The sequence below is a fragment of the Marmota flaviventris genome, chromosome Y (genome assembly GCF_047511675.1).
Source record: "Marmota flaviventris isolate mMarFla1 chromosome Y, mMarFla1.hap1, whole genome shotgun sequence".
NCBI lineage: Eukaryota > Metazoa > Chordata > Mammalia > Rodentia > Sciuridae > Marmota > Marmota flaviventris.
This window is the reverse complement of record NC_092519.1, coordinates 9,331,410-9,345,839: the sequence shown is the minus strand read 5'-3', so window position 1 is coordinate 9,345,839 and position 14,430 is coordinate 9,331,410. Positions and strand designations below refer to the sequence as shown.

The 14,430-nt window shown below is 44.2% G+C and overlaps 1 pseudogene; it reads left to right on the top strand.

The window, feature by feature from the left end:
* Nucleotides 1-14,430, top strand: part of LOC139703566 (E3 ubiquitin-protein ligase RNF213-like) — a 145,156-nt pseudogene that overhangs the window by 45,461 nt on the left and 85,265 nt on the right.

The window sequence follows — 14,430 nt, the reverse complement described above, 5'->3', positions numbered from 1 at the left end:
GAAACTCAGATGCTTAGTAGTCAAACACAGCACAGAAAAAGAAGGTGACAAATGTGTGAGAACATATTCTAGCCAGCATAATGGAAGGTTATAGAAGTGTTTTTAGGAAAAGAGCAGAAATTACCCTGAGTTTGAAAGTGGGTAAAAATTATAAGCCAGCTACACAGGGCATAATTGTGTGGGCATCTAGAAAACTTTGCTTATATGCTCAGCCCTTCAGTAAGTCATGAGAATGTAAATAGTCTTCGGATGCCACTTTTATCTGCTCATCTGGCAAAACCACGTTTTCAAAAAGAAGGGTAGGCCTATAGGCCTCCTGAGCAAGTGTTGAGCAGTGGTCACATGGCAAGGTGGTTGAAAAGCCTGCCCCCCATAGCTGCTGACTATACTGTGAGTTCTGAGCAGATGTTCAGAGCAAGGTTTCCCAGCTTTGTTTCTGATCGCAAAGAATTAGAAACAATTTAAGTGTCCAAATAAATGAAGAAGGGACAAAGTATGACAATTTTAAAATGGTTGTTTGCAACTATTGAAAACAATATTTTTATAGATAATGAGTGATAAAAGAATATTCATAATCTAATCTTGAGTGAAAAAAAATCAGGAACACAGTGATCCTCATTTGAGGATGATTCTGAGGAAAGGCATGGCTAGGAAAATATCTAGAGGCTCTACTGAAAAGCAGTTGGGAGATATGAAGTCTAATTTGTATTTTTTTGTGTGTGGTTTTTGAATAGTTCTGAATTCCCACAGGAAAAAAATCTCTTTATGATTCAAAAATACATACTGAAAATGCTTGAAAACCCCCATTTCTGCAGATGGCCCTGAGGTCCTATGTCTGACCTCTGAGCAGCCTCAGGGTGTCGCGACCCCTCGCCAGCAAGGGAAAACACGACACAGGATTCTTCTTTCAGCAGTTTATTCAGGCCTTGATTCAAGTATCATCTTCTAGCGACTCCCCGCCGAGCGCCCAAGCACAGCCTAATAAAGCCTCCCGCATACCAATCCCAAGCTGCCACGTGGATCTTTCTCATAGGGTGGTAAGGGATTGCGCGCCAATTCTCCATAAAAGGAGTTGTTTATCACAGGCCACAGTGGAAGCCGGCACCATCTTCTAATGGCGGCCACGGTCTATAGGAACGGCTCACCACATCAGGGAAGCCTGAGGATGGGCTCTGCTTGCTCAAGGGAATGAGTGCACATGGCCTATCAGCATTTCAGGACCAGCTGTACAACTTCTCCAGAATCTTGACCATCCACCTGCAGTTTCTGCAGATCCTCATTGAAGCTGTACAGAAGCACGACATGGCTGGCAGTGAGATGGTACAGCCCCTCAGGAGGCCCAGGCCCTGACCTGCCATCAGAGGAAAGACCCTTCAGTGGGATGGGAGCCAGCATAGCCCAGAAGTATTGGGAACAGCTGGCTAGCGCTTCCTGTATCTCAAGACCCCAAGGAGCAGGTTACAAGCCTGGAATACAAGGACACAATGCCTCTGTCAGGACCTCTGGCCTAAGGGAGCCATAGCCAATGAAGAGGGTGGGTGGAAGGGCAGAGAACCTATGGGGTCATGTGATCACCCTCCTCTTTACAGACATTAGATGTGTTCACTGCAATGACCTGTGCTGAAATGCTAACAAGAGACACCCTGAAGCCAAGTCACCAGTCCTGGCTGCAGCTGGTTAAGAAGCAGTCAATACCGCTGGAGCTTGTATGCTCAGATGGGTACTTGCAAGATAGCAGGAGCACAGTCAGAGCTGTCACTGCAGAGGTCATGTGAGACCCAGAGCCTGGCTCTCCCTTGCATGCTCGGCTTGTGCTCATCAGTGGACTATGGGTCATGGCACACCTGGCAGCAGGACAAACAGGTGCTCCTGACATGGGAGGGGCTGTTTGTGCACTCACTCTGCACTTGATGAAGTGCCAGGCATCTCATTAGATGCGGGAGAAAGTGGAAGACCACATGCAGGGTGGTGCCCCAGGGCCATCGAAAGGCAGGCAGCACCTTGAGAATCACTATGGTGGTAGGGAGCCACTAGAAAGAATGGGGGTGGTCAGAGAAAGCAGACTTTCAGGGTTGGGGAGTGTCCCAACCTATGCTTGGCTATGAGAGTCAAGAGGGACTCGCTGTGTGCAAGATTGTGAGAGTGGGCACAGTGGCAGAGTGGGCACAGCGGCAGTGCATGCTGAGGTAGCAAAGTGAGACACTGAGCCCTACCTGCATGGAGAGCTGGGGGAGTGCTGAGGGCAGAGCTTGTGGATAACTCCTTCTGTCACCTCACCTTCCCATGCTGCCTTGCACATGCCCTCTTCATCCCCTCCTCCTGTCTCAGACTCCTCTGTCAAAGCTAAGTTCCTGACACCCTCTTTTGACAGAAGCCAGTGGAATTGGGGTTTCTCCATTGCACTCTTTTGGGAGCATGTGTTCTTGGGGACCAAGAGCCAGATTCTTGAGCTGTGCCAGCTGGTGACCAAGTACGTCTTCTCACTAGACATGGTAAGCACTGGGGTGCAGAGTTCAGGAGTCCACTCCACCCTCACCTGCAGGTCAGTGCTGGGCTTTCACAGAGTCACACAAGGGAATGTGGCTTATTGGACAGCCATAGCATGGATAAGCTCAGTTGTTTTAGAGTTGGCACTCCCTGATTACTAAGTCAGGGCATGTCACTTAGGGATAGTAATGACTGTACACAACAGGACTTCTGCAGGGAACTTGCTTATGGATGCTTTTCAAGGGCTGGAGAAGTGGGCTCCACCCACATCCAGGATGACCTAGAACAGGCCAGCAGCCTAGCCCTCAGAGGCAAAGTCACCTCCATCCTAGGCAGGATGGTAGTGATGCAGGAGAGTGCCATTAAAGCTGGGAACTTCAAAATACATGCTGTAGTGGGACTACAGGAAAAGAAAACAACTGAGCCTCTGCCCTCAACACTAGATAAAGCTGATGACAATGCTACTAATCCCCTCAGAGAAATCCACCATCTCTGTGGCCAGGCTGTCCAGCATAAATAGCCACTCAGCACAACACCATTTCCACCTATTTCACCCTGTGATCTTGGGCTAGGGTGACTATCACATAAGCACATCCCATGGGTAGAAGGCCATTGGCCTTCAAAGTGCCCACTGTCAGGGTATCTGAGAAAGGCCACTGTAGAAAGATGTGCAGCTTTTGAAATGCATTCAAGCACACCAAGCAAAGATTTGCATAGATACCAGATGCCAGTGTATCCAGATTTTTACTAGAATATCAGAGGCCTTATGCAGGATGGTCTATACAGGCCAGGGCTTGCTCACAGCTCCCAGGTGCCTGGTACCCACACTGCTTCTCACTTGACCTTCCGTCCTCTTCAACAACCACCTTCCAGCTACTTGTCTTCAAAGTCTATCCCTGCTGTCACAGCCTAGGGAGCAAAAGAAGGGGGTGGCAGTGCCAGAGATAGACGCCAGGGCCTCATGCATGCTAGGCTAGCACTCTGCCTTTGAGCCTCACCTCAGCCCCTGAACACAATATATTTAAGAACACATCCCAGGCTGGTGGCACATGCCTGTAATCCCAGTAGCTTGAGAGGCTGAAGCAGAAGGATTGCAAATGTAAAATCAGCCTCAGCAACAGCAAAGCACTGAGCAACTAAGTGAGACCCTGTCTCTAAATAAAATACAAAATAGGGCTGGGGATGAGGTTTAGTGGTTGAGTGCCCCTGAGTTCTGTTCCCAGTACAAAAAAAAAAAAAAAAAAAAAAAAAAAGAACATAGCACCAACACACACACACACACACACACACACACACACACACACTCCAGCTCATATTTCATTGAACTAAACTAAGTCCCTTGGCCTCATCTAGTTTAAACACAGTGGAAAAACTTTCACAGAGTGTGCATATGTGCCATGGAACTTAGAGGGGTTTTGTTGTTGCTGTTTTAAAAAATGAAAAAGAAGTTTTTTGCTTTGCTAGCAAAGGAGAAACACAAGGGATTCTGTCCCAGAGGCTGTGATTCACCTATCAAGGAACAGAGGGTTTTTTAAAGAGGCAATTCAGGGCAAACCTATTTTCCCAGAGCTTAGGAAGGAGAGATTAGGGAGATCAGGGAGGAGAGGAAAACAGATCTGCTTTAGAGCAGCAAAGCTATGTTCAAAGCATGGAGTGAACTTCTGTTACAGAGGTTCTTTAAGGAAAAGTAGAGAAAAATGGTGGAAAGGAGTATGTGTCTGTCCCTGTGGTCACAGGTATCCTGAACCACTTTCCCACATGGCCTTGACACAGCTCTCTCCAAGTCTTTCCTGTCCCATCCAGGACCCTCAGATCTCTGGGGATACACTGGCCACTCAGCCAGGTCCAGTGTGGTCTCCAGTGGTCAAGTAGCTTGCTAGCTGAGAGATGGGTTTTCTGGCCCTGCAAGCTGGCATGGGCATATTTGTAGGTGGTGGGAGACTTTTTCCCCAATGTAATGACCTCAAAAACTTCTCAGGATTCTGGTTCATTTCCTTTTAATAAGATCTCTATGCAAGTAACCACAGCCACAGATGCTACCAGTTATTTCCCAGGCTTGAAGCCTGTGCTGTACACTGGTCTCTATTCTGTGCTCCCCTTTGAGCTCCAGGGATGCCCCAGGGCCATTCATTAGCTATATGATGCCTGGGAAGGTTTGCTGTCCTACATTGATCTTGCTGCTATCTTCCTGTGGTTGGGAACTTAAGTGCAGGCTACCACTTCAGAGCTGCCTTCTACAGTTAGCCTACACTCCCTGGATATTGGTAAAAGATGAACATAGTCAGATCATGTGGGTATTCAAGTCTTCTTGTCAGGTCTGACAGGAGGATTAGACATGACAACCAGAAGTGATAAGCAGGTAGGGAATCTACAGAGAAGTATGCTAGGAGGCCAATTCTCATGGTTCATATCTGTCATGCATGTTTTTCCACAGGTCACAGGGAACTGGCTTTCCCTTCTGTCTTAACCCTAATTTCTCCAAACAGTACCCCACCACTGGGCCACTGCTGCATTTTTAATAGTGTGCTAAAATATACATAATACAAAATGCACTGTATAACCACTTTTAAATGTGTAGTTGTCAGCATCAAACACTGAGTGTAGTGCCACCCACCACCAGATCCTGCTTCAGAGTGTACTCACCTTCCCCACCTAACACAGACTCCCCAGCCATTCTGGAGACCCCCACTCTACTTCTATCTATCACTCTGACTGCCACAGGCACCTCACATAAGTGGAATTGTTCAGCATTTGTCTTTGTTTTCTGGCTTGTGTATATTTGACCAACATAAACAAAAAGTCTTTGCAGTTCTCAATAAGTTTCAAGTCTGTAATAGGGCCTGAGATCAATATGTTTGAGAATAGCTGGTCTGCAATATGGAATTTCACATTCCTCCAAGACTGTGCAAACATATTTTTAATGAAAAGTGTTAAATCTATATACCTACATATGTTTGTATTATACCTTTATAAACACAGAGAAATATATGGGCAGATGGTTGATTAATAGATGTTCTTTTGTGTAGGGTGATTCTGCCATCCTGACATTACCAGAAATAATATTTCTCTTTCCACAGCTTCCATGCAGTAAAAGATTACATCCAGGCCTACTTGTCCCTGTTAGAGAAGAAGGCGTTCATTATTAAAGATAAGACCAAACTCTACATGCTCTTCATCAACTGACTAGGAGTAAGCTGGGTGCCTCTTTGTTGCTTTCTTCTGCCACCCATCTGAACCATATGGTTTAGGCAGTGGCAGAGTTTCTGAAAACTGACAGAATGCAGCTTCATTCAGTAAAATTAACAGATGTTTCTTTTCCATGTGGAAAAAGAAAGAAGTTTTAAAGACATTGCTTTGCCCTTATATGTCACACACACATTCGCGAGCCAATTGGTGACATTTGCCTCTCCCTGCCTTTGGCAGTTGGTAGAGCCAGATGGCTCATAGGCCACATACTTGCTGGCTAAATTACAAAATCATTTCCCTGTGTAGTCATGGTACAAGATCCTTTGGGCTGTGCTATTGCTCTGCAGAATATGCCACTGGGGACCATGCTGAGGCTCATTGAAAGGCCAGTCACAATCCAGGGATTTTTGGACCCTGAGAGAGCTTCCTATAGTCTAGATAGGAAAGCCATATAACCCATGACTTTATGTGAGTTGTGCTGTTGCCTTGAGTAAATAATGTTCTAAAACTAGTTTTTGAAGTTTTTTTAAAATGTGCTCTTGCCAAAATAGAAAAAAAGTAAAAATCCAAGACAATAGATAAATATAAAACACTATCCCTCCTGCTACCAAGTTATCCCTGGTGTGTGTCTGGAATCTAATCTCTGTCTGCTGTGTAAAGCCAAATTCAGACACTTTTCATTGGTGGCATGTGTTCAGTTAGCTCCAGGAATATGTCAAGTAATTTAGCTGATGACATGGCTCGAGGCTTCTGGTGAGGTGTTGAGGATGTGAGCTGTGTGTTCTGTTGGTCAGGACCAGAGAGGAGGATAGCAACTTCCCTTCCCACATAGGTCATTTGGTGGAAACTCATTAACTAACATGTGCCCTGTTGTTCTTTGAATATTTTGTCCCAATATTCATTCATATTCTGTAAGAGAGGTGACTCTTGGTGTTTGGGGAGCTCAAAATGTGCGTTCCCATCAGGAAGTCCTGGAGAAAATGTCTCATTCATCTGAGAGACAGAAGTACATTCTGAGGGCTGCTCAGCATGTTCCAACTGAGTATCTAAATGGCACTTTAGAAATGATTCTTTATTGCAGGTCTTTCTGTGCATTGTAGGATATTTAGCAGCATGCCTGGCATCAGCTCACTGGGTGCCAGTAGCAGCATCCCCTAGCCCAGTGTGATGTCTGAGAATGTCTGCAGGCACTCCCCAAGTTTCCTGGGATGCCATGGTGCTGGTGGCTGGGAGCTCCACCTCACTCTCTGGCCCTGCAGTAGGGCTCTCAGCCACAGAGACCCTCAGCTGGATCACTAGCCAGAGAGGAATGTGGGCTGGATACCAGAGGACTGGAGACGACAGGAAAGAGTCATGGGTGATGAGCCCTGAGGGATGATCAGATGCAGCTTATCTGGAACACCAGGGCATTTCCTATACTGCTCATAACACCTGCATTTGCTGAGCAATATGCTGCTGGACTAAAGTGAATTGCTCCATAAAGTGAACAGAAGACAGGGATGGAGCCCTGATGTGACTTCACCTTCAGTTCCTTTATATGTTGTGGCACAATGCTTGTTTGTGATCTACAAATATCCTCCTGTGGAGATAGATTTATTTATTTATTTATTTATCTATCTATTTATTTGTTTGTTTGTTTGTTTATTTATATATGTAATGGAGATTGACCTTTGGGGTTTTAACCACTGAGCAACATTCCCAGACAATTTCTGTATTTTATTTAGAGACAGGGTCTCGCTAAGTTGCTTAGGGTCTTACTAAGTTGCTGAGGCTGGATTTGAAATTGTGATCCTCTTGCCTGCCTCAGTCTCCCAAGGCACTGGGATTACAGGTGTGTACCATTGCACACATCCTCCTGCGCGCGCGCGCGCACACACACACACACACACATATATATATATATATACATATCTCGTACAAAGTGTATGCTATATAATACTCACTTATCATATTTTTTTAGGAAATAGCAACAAGGAAAAATGCTGCTATTCAGTATAAATGCAATTATTTCTGAATAGTTTTGATCCACACTTGGTTGAATCCACAGGTACAGAACTTCAGATACAGAAGGTCTACTGAACCAGATTCAAAAACCAGTTAAGAATCTGACCTCTAGTTAGGCATAGTATATGCCTATGATCCCAGTTACTTGGGAGGCAGGATGATGGAAAGTTTGAAGCCAGACTGGGAAACTTTGTGAGACCCTGTCTCAAAGTAAAAATAGAAAATTCTTGGGGGCTTATTTCAGAAGTAGGGCACTTCCTTAGCACATGTGAGGCCCCAGCTCAATTCCCAGAACTGAAAAAAAAAATAAACAGAAATAAAAATCTGATCTCATAGTCCCATTCTTGATGCTGAGATGAGTGTGGCTTCCAGTGCTCCCTTAATGTGACAGGTAGGATCTTCTACTGTCACCATATATCTGGGTCTTCTGTTACAAATCTTAAAATAGTCTAGGCTGTTATTTCCACAAACCATCAATGTCCTTGAATCTCAAAAATTTTTGCCAGATTGTATATCTCAGTTTTTGATTTGGCAAAATTGAGAATAATGTGGACAACCCTTATGTGGATGCAAAAATGCTCCAAACTCATTGTCCTGAGGGAAGTGTTGGCCTCCACCCTGATACCCTGAACTAATGGCCATATTAGTGAGCTGTAACATTCAGATAATAAAGTCTACTTGGAGTGTATAGGTGTCCTTGGCCCACTGCAGCCACTTAACCCTGGGAATGTTGCAGGGTTTGGCCAGCCAGCAGGGTGGGTCTGAAGAGGAGGACTTGGGAACATGTGATCTAGGCTTGGAATAACCAGTACTTTTTGTGTTTTCTTTAAAACTAGAAACCTAGCTGGGTGTGGTAGTGCATACCTCTAATCCCACTGGCTTAAGAGGCTGAGGCAAGGGGATCACAAGTTCAAAGCCAGATTCAGCAACTTAGAGTGTCTAAAAAAAAATATATATATATATATATAAAGAGGGGACTGGGAATGTGGCTCAGTGGTTGAGCTCCTGGATTAAGTCCCTCATGCCAAAAACATGCAAAAAAAAAAAAAAAAAAAAAAAAAAAAAAAAAAACTGGGAACCTAATCATTATGATGTGAGGCCCCTGGAGCTGAGGAGAAACAGACATATCCAGTCTTCACCCTGCATTCTCTCAACTTTTCCAGAGCCAGCACAGACAGAACCAAGACTTGCCATGTGCTGGGCCACCCACATGAGATGTTGTAGTGGTATCTGACCCAGAGCTGACCCTAGTCATCTTCATTCTCATCCGGCTACTCACTTATTTGCCTATGCTTTTGGGAGCCACCCAAAATCCCGAGGTATAAGATGATACTGCTAGACTCTCTTATGTTACAATAGGAAGAACCTGCTGTGTTTACAATCATTCCTTTTGTCTACAACGTCCCAGCCACCTCAGGATTTTACCTCATCCACAGGGTAATACAAAAGTTATAGATCCTACTTTTCCCCCTTTGGACATATGATGAAATGGGGGAACTACTCCTCAGATTATGAAAAATCCACTTTGTTTTTAAAATTTTTAAAATCTGTTTTACCTGATATTAAAACAGCAATTACACATTTATTACAGTATGACATCTTAACACATGTATACAAGGTGTAACAATCAGATCATAAAGTCTACTATGAGTATACAACTCTGTCCTTGCCCACACCTGGGCATGGGGCGGCAGTGGGACCCTATTACCTGTGCCCTTGTGGTGACTTCAGGAGGTGCAGGGCAGCATTCCCTGCTGCACCCAGATGACATCAGAGCCAGCAGTCTCTGGCTCCACTCACCTGCCTCCCTTCTTCTGCTGCCTGCATTATGCTGAGAGCACCCAGACCTCACCTAGAAATCACCCTCTCCCCCATGCTGCTGCTCCACTCCCATAGCCTCTCACTGTATCCTCTACACACAGACCCCACTGCACATCTTGTTTTCTTTCCCCCACAGGCTGTTTTATAAATATCATCAAGTCTCCAGTGGGCCACCCAAAAGGATTCCTGCAGCAGCACATCTGGAGAGACTTGGAGCAGTTAACAAAGACACTGGGAAAGAGTGCCAATGAGACCACCCATGTGGTCCACCTTATGCTGTGCTGCCTTCTCAAATAGCAGCGCCCACTCCCTGCCAGAGTAAGCAAGAGATGAGGGCTGGGCATGACTGCCAAGAGACCAGGCTCCCTTAGCTCCTGGTGAATGGCATGAGATGAGTGGGAGTGAGCACTCTACTCTCCTTATAGGGGCTCAAGGGGATGCTGTGCTCCTCCACACACCACCTGCCTGGCTGAGGCCTGCAGCACTGATACCTGGTGCTTGTGCATCCAGCATTAACCTTGTGCCCTAGGAGCACATGGCTCCCCAGGAGGTGACATGTGTCCTACTTCTGCTTTCCAGAGATGTCACACTTGTACCCTAACCTGATGTGTGTATGTCCACAATTTTTTACATAAACAAAGGAGGCTACAAAACACTGTCTGCCTAGCTAACTCTTCTACTCTAAATATTTAAATTCATGCCAAAAGCAAAGGTCTGTGAGGGGACTCTGTAAGTGGTTATCTGAGTGGCATTAGGAGGAATTTCAGTTTCTTTTTGCTTACCTGCAAAAATCTATTAAAACAACCATGGTAGAACAATGTTATTTAAAAGCATACAGATATTAGCAGTAGCAATAAATTGTCAGTTACCACCACCAGAGAATCTGTTTCTCTTCAGGTGTGTCTTCATCAGAAAACAGCATTAGCATGTATTTCCAATCTTAACACTGATTTTGCTGAACACCTCTTGTTCTGGTGTGGTTTCAACAGCATCTGGACCCAGGAACCCTAAACTGTTGCCAGCTCCCCAGGCCAACTTCTGCCTACAGGTTTGGGGGCAGCAGTGAGGTAACTCTTGGTAGCTGTCAGCATCTCTGTGCCCCTAGGCTTTTTAGTTTGTGTCCTATCTTTAGCCATTTGTTTAAGAATACCTTCAAGAACAGTTGTGGTCTGGAGGGTTGTCAGTTACTACAGTATCTTCACAAAGTCAGAAGGCTGGTGTTGTCAGTATCTGGTTAACTTAGGAACTTATCACCCCCAAAGAAGGACTATCTCTATTAACATTATTCAGTGTTTACTGTATAGAGACTGCTGTTTGTTTTTTTCTTGGGTAACAGACACATTTTGAATTTCTTTGTAGGGCATTTAAATTACAATGCAAGATTGTCAACCATAGGACAGAGAAACAATTGGGGAAAACATGTCAAAGCTCTTCTTCTACCTGAACTGGAGGTAAGTGGTGAGTGGTGGTTGCTCCTTAGCCCTCTGTCCAGGAGAGGGTCCCATTCATCTCTGAGCACTGTTGGCCCACTGTCCTCAGGAGGGATGTCAGAGGCTCCATCTGGGGAAACCCCTCCTTCTCCTATTCTCAGGTGTCCCTCTTGCACTGGTTATAAGTTAGATAAAGATCATCAGGAATTCTCACAGGGAAGGTGCCAGCTTGCTCTCCACTGCTTTTTACAGTGGGATGTGAAAGTAAGAGGCAAAAACCCTCCAGAAATACATTGGCAATCTCTCTTGATTCATTACTTCTCTGCTGAGAACATCACAGAGCTGACTATCCACAGCATGACAGGGAAGTTAGGAAGCGAAAGGACAGTGAACTAAATGCCCCTGAGTCTTGCTCTGTTTTGGGAGGCAAAAAATAAATTAAAAAAAAAAAAAAAACAATCAACAAGGAACTCTCTAATCACAGTGATAAATAGTGAAAGCAAGCATCCAGTGTGTGCAGGCAGATTCCTAAGGAGCCACCATGGGGCCATGTGCTGCCCAGTTGGTTGTGGCAGTATCTCACTTGCAAAATGCATTATTGTTTCTTTATCCAGCATCTAAATATGATCATGCTGACTGTGAGCATGCTCATCAGCCAGGATGAGCACATCAGTTCCAACCTGTGGTGAAAATCTTATATGATGACCCAGCAAGCTTCTTGACCCAACTGCCCCAGAAAAGTATGGTTCATTGCTCAAAGATTTGAAGCTACAGGAAGAAGATCACAGTTGAGTACCTCCAGCACATTGTGGAGCAGAAGAAAAGCAATTAGATAGTGCCCATGCTCTGGGAATTCTTGCAGATGGTGTGTCTGCTTCATGGGCTGTCCCCTTTTCCTAGTAGACTTCCCCTGAGGAGGACTGAGAGACTCTGTGTTTGGGTTCAAAATCATCATTCTTAGAGGCAGAACCCTAACTAGCCCCATCAGCACTGTGATTCTGAATGCAAGGCCTGTAGTATGTGTCTTAGGGACAGCACAGAGGTCTTAAGACACATCTGCTGAAGTCCTAGGCATTGTAACAAGCACATGAGTGAGGTTAGCTGTGATCTATAAGGAACTTGAAGGCAAGGACAGATCACACTGGTCACTCAGCTGTGATGCCTTATCTTCATCCTCAGAAGCTGAGCAGGTAGTCACCAGCAAGTGCCTGCTGAACAATCAAGAATGCACACCAAAACCAAACCAGAGCCCTCCCTGTGCCCTGCAGGCTGGAGGCAGTGTGCTTCATGATGGGATAGCAGGATGTGGAGTCACACCTGCCAGGCCCAGAAACCATCTCCAGCTTTTATCCACTTGAGCTCTCCTGGGCCACAGTAGAGGTTCTCACCACCTCTCTCATGGACCAGTATGACAGCTGGCAGGGAGCAAAATAATTTAGAAACTAGAAAGAACTTCATGTTAGTGTTATGATCTCTTATCAATACATGGTTTCATTTGACTGAGGATTCTGTATCCTGGCCTTTCGGAACAAAACCCCAAATCACACCAGCTACCACTGCATTAGGCCTTGGTCTTTCCTTTAAGCAGCCTCGTACCAAACAGCGGGCCCAAGAGTCAATTTTTTAAAAAAATTTTTTCCCAAATTATTTATTTTTATTAATTCATTAGTTGTACACATAATGGGAATCGGTGTGAAATTTCCATGTATTCATGGATCTGGCTTGCACTGATCTGGCTTGTTTTACTTAACATAAAATCCTCTAGTTTTATCTGTTTTGCTGAAAATTTCAGGAGCTCATTTTTTTATAGTTGAATCATATTCTATTTTGTATGTAAACCACATCTTCTTTACTCATTCTTCTGCTGATGAGCTTCTAGGCTGATTCCCTGTTTATTGTGAATGGTGCCACATAAACATGGGCCTGCAGTACCTCTTTGATATGCTGATTTACTTTGGAGTGGGGTAGTTAGATCACATGGTAGATTTTCTTAGTTTGAGAAACCTTCATACTATTCTCCATTGTGAAGTATTAATTTACATTTCTATCAGCAATATATTATATTTTCTTTTTCTCTTCATCTTTATTATTTTATGTTTGGGTTCATCTTTTGGTTGCAGAGGACTAGTGGCAATTAAACCCTTCTTGGGCTTGCTAAGCAAGCAATACTATACTACTGAGCTATAGCACCCATCCCCTGCCTTTTTTTAAACACCAGGTCTCACTAAGTTGCCTAGACTAGCCTACAACTTGCTGAGGCTGGCCTTGAACTTGTGATCCTCCTGCCTAAATCTCTTGAGTGGCTGGGATTACACACCTATATTATTATTATTATTATTATTATTATTATTATTATTATTATTAAGAGCAATTCTAACTGTGGGGGCATGAAATCTCATTGTAGTTTTGATTTGCATTTCCTTGATGGCTATTGACATTGAGCATTTTTTTCATATATTTGCTAACCACTTATATTTCTTTTTTTGAAAAGTGTCTATTCAGATCACTTGCTCATTTTTAAATTGAATATTTTGATATTTTTGTTGTTAAATTTTTTTAGTTATATATTCTGGATATTTACCTGTTGTCAGGTGAAGAGTTGGCAGCTATTTCTCCCATTGTGTAGGTTGTCCCTTTACTCTGTTGATTGTTTTCTTTGCTGTGCAGAAACTTTTTAGTTTGATGTAATCCCATTTGTTATTTTGCTCTTACTTCCTGTGGTTTGGGGTCCTATCCAGAAAACCATTGCCTATGCCAATATCTTGGAGTGTTTTCCGTATTTTTCTGCTGATAGCTTCAGAAGTCAAGTCTTACATCTGGGTCTTTGGTCATCTATAGTTGATTCTTGTGTAAACTGAGAGACGAGGCCTAGCTCAGTCCTTGAGGCAGCTTTTCACTGGAAGAGGGAAGGGACTTGGTTCTCCTCATCCAAATCCCTCATGTGTAGGGCATGTCTAACATATTGAAGATATATGGAGATGGCTCCACTTGAGGAAATGGTGAGACTACCCCTTTCCCATTTGCAAGCTTCAGGGTATAATCATGTAAAACAACCCACTGACCAAATTAAACTACTCAGAAAGTCCCCAGCCTGCTCCAAGTCTATACAACCCATATTGTTTCTCAGTTAAATAGAGGAAATGTTACTCAACTGTCTTTTCTTCTCCAGCAGGCAGAACTGAGACTGGTGAAATCCTGCCTTAGATTTTGGCCCTGCAAGGGGATCTAGTGAAATGATTCCAGAATATTCCTGAAGATGAATACTGTTCCATCAGGAATTTTATTAGCAGTCACAGTTCAGGTATGATCGCTGTCTGCTCCAATAAAAGATGAAAACCATCCATGTTTGGTGGTTCAAAAGGATCATTCAGGCTGGGTAATGAGGGTGGGGCTCAGGTCCTAAGGTAGAGAATGAGGCAAAGAATACCAAATCCCAGAGATGAGCCATTAGTCACTGCTGTGGCTGGAAAGCCCGCCTAATCTCCAGCTTCTCATACAGCCT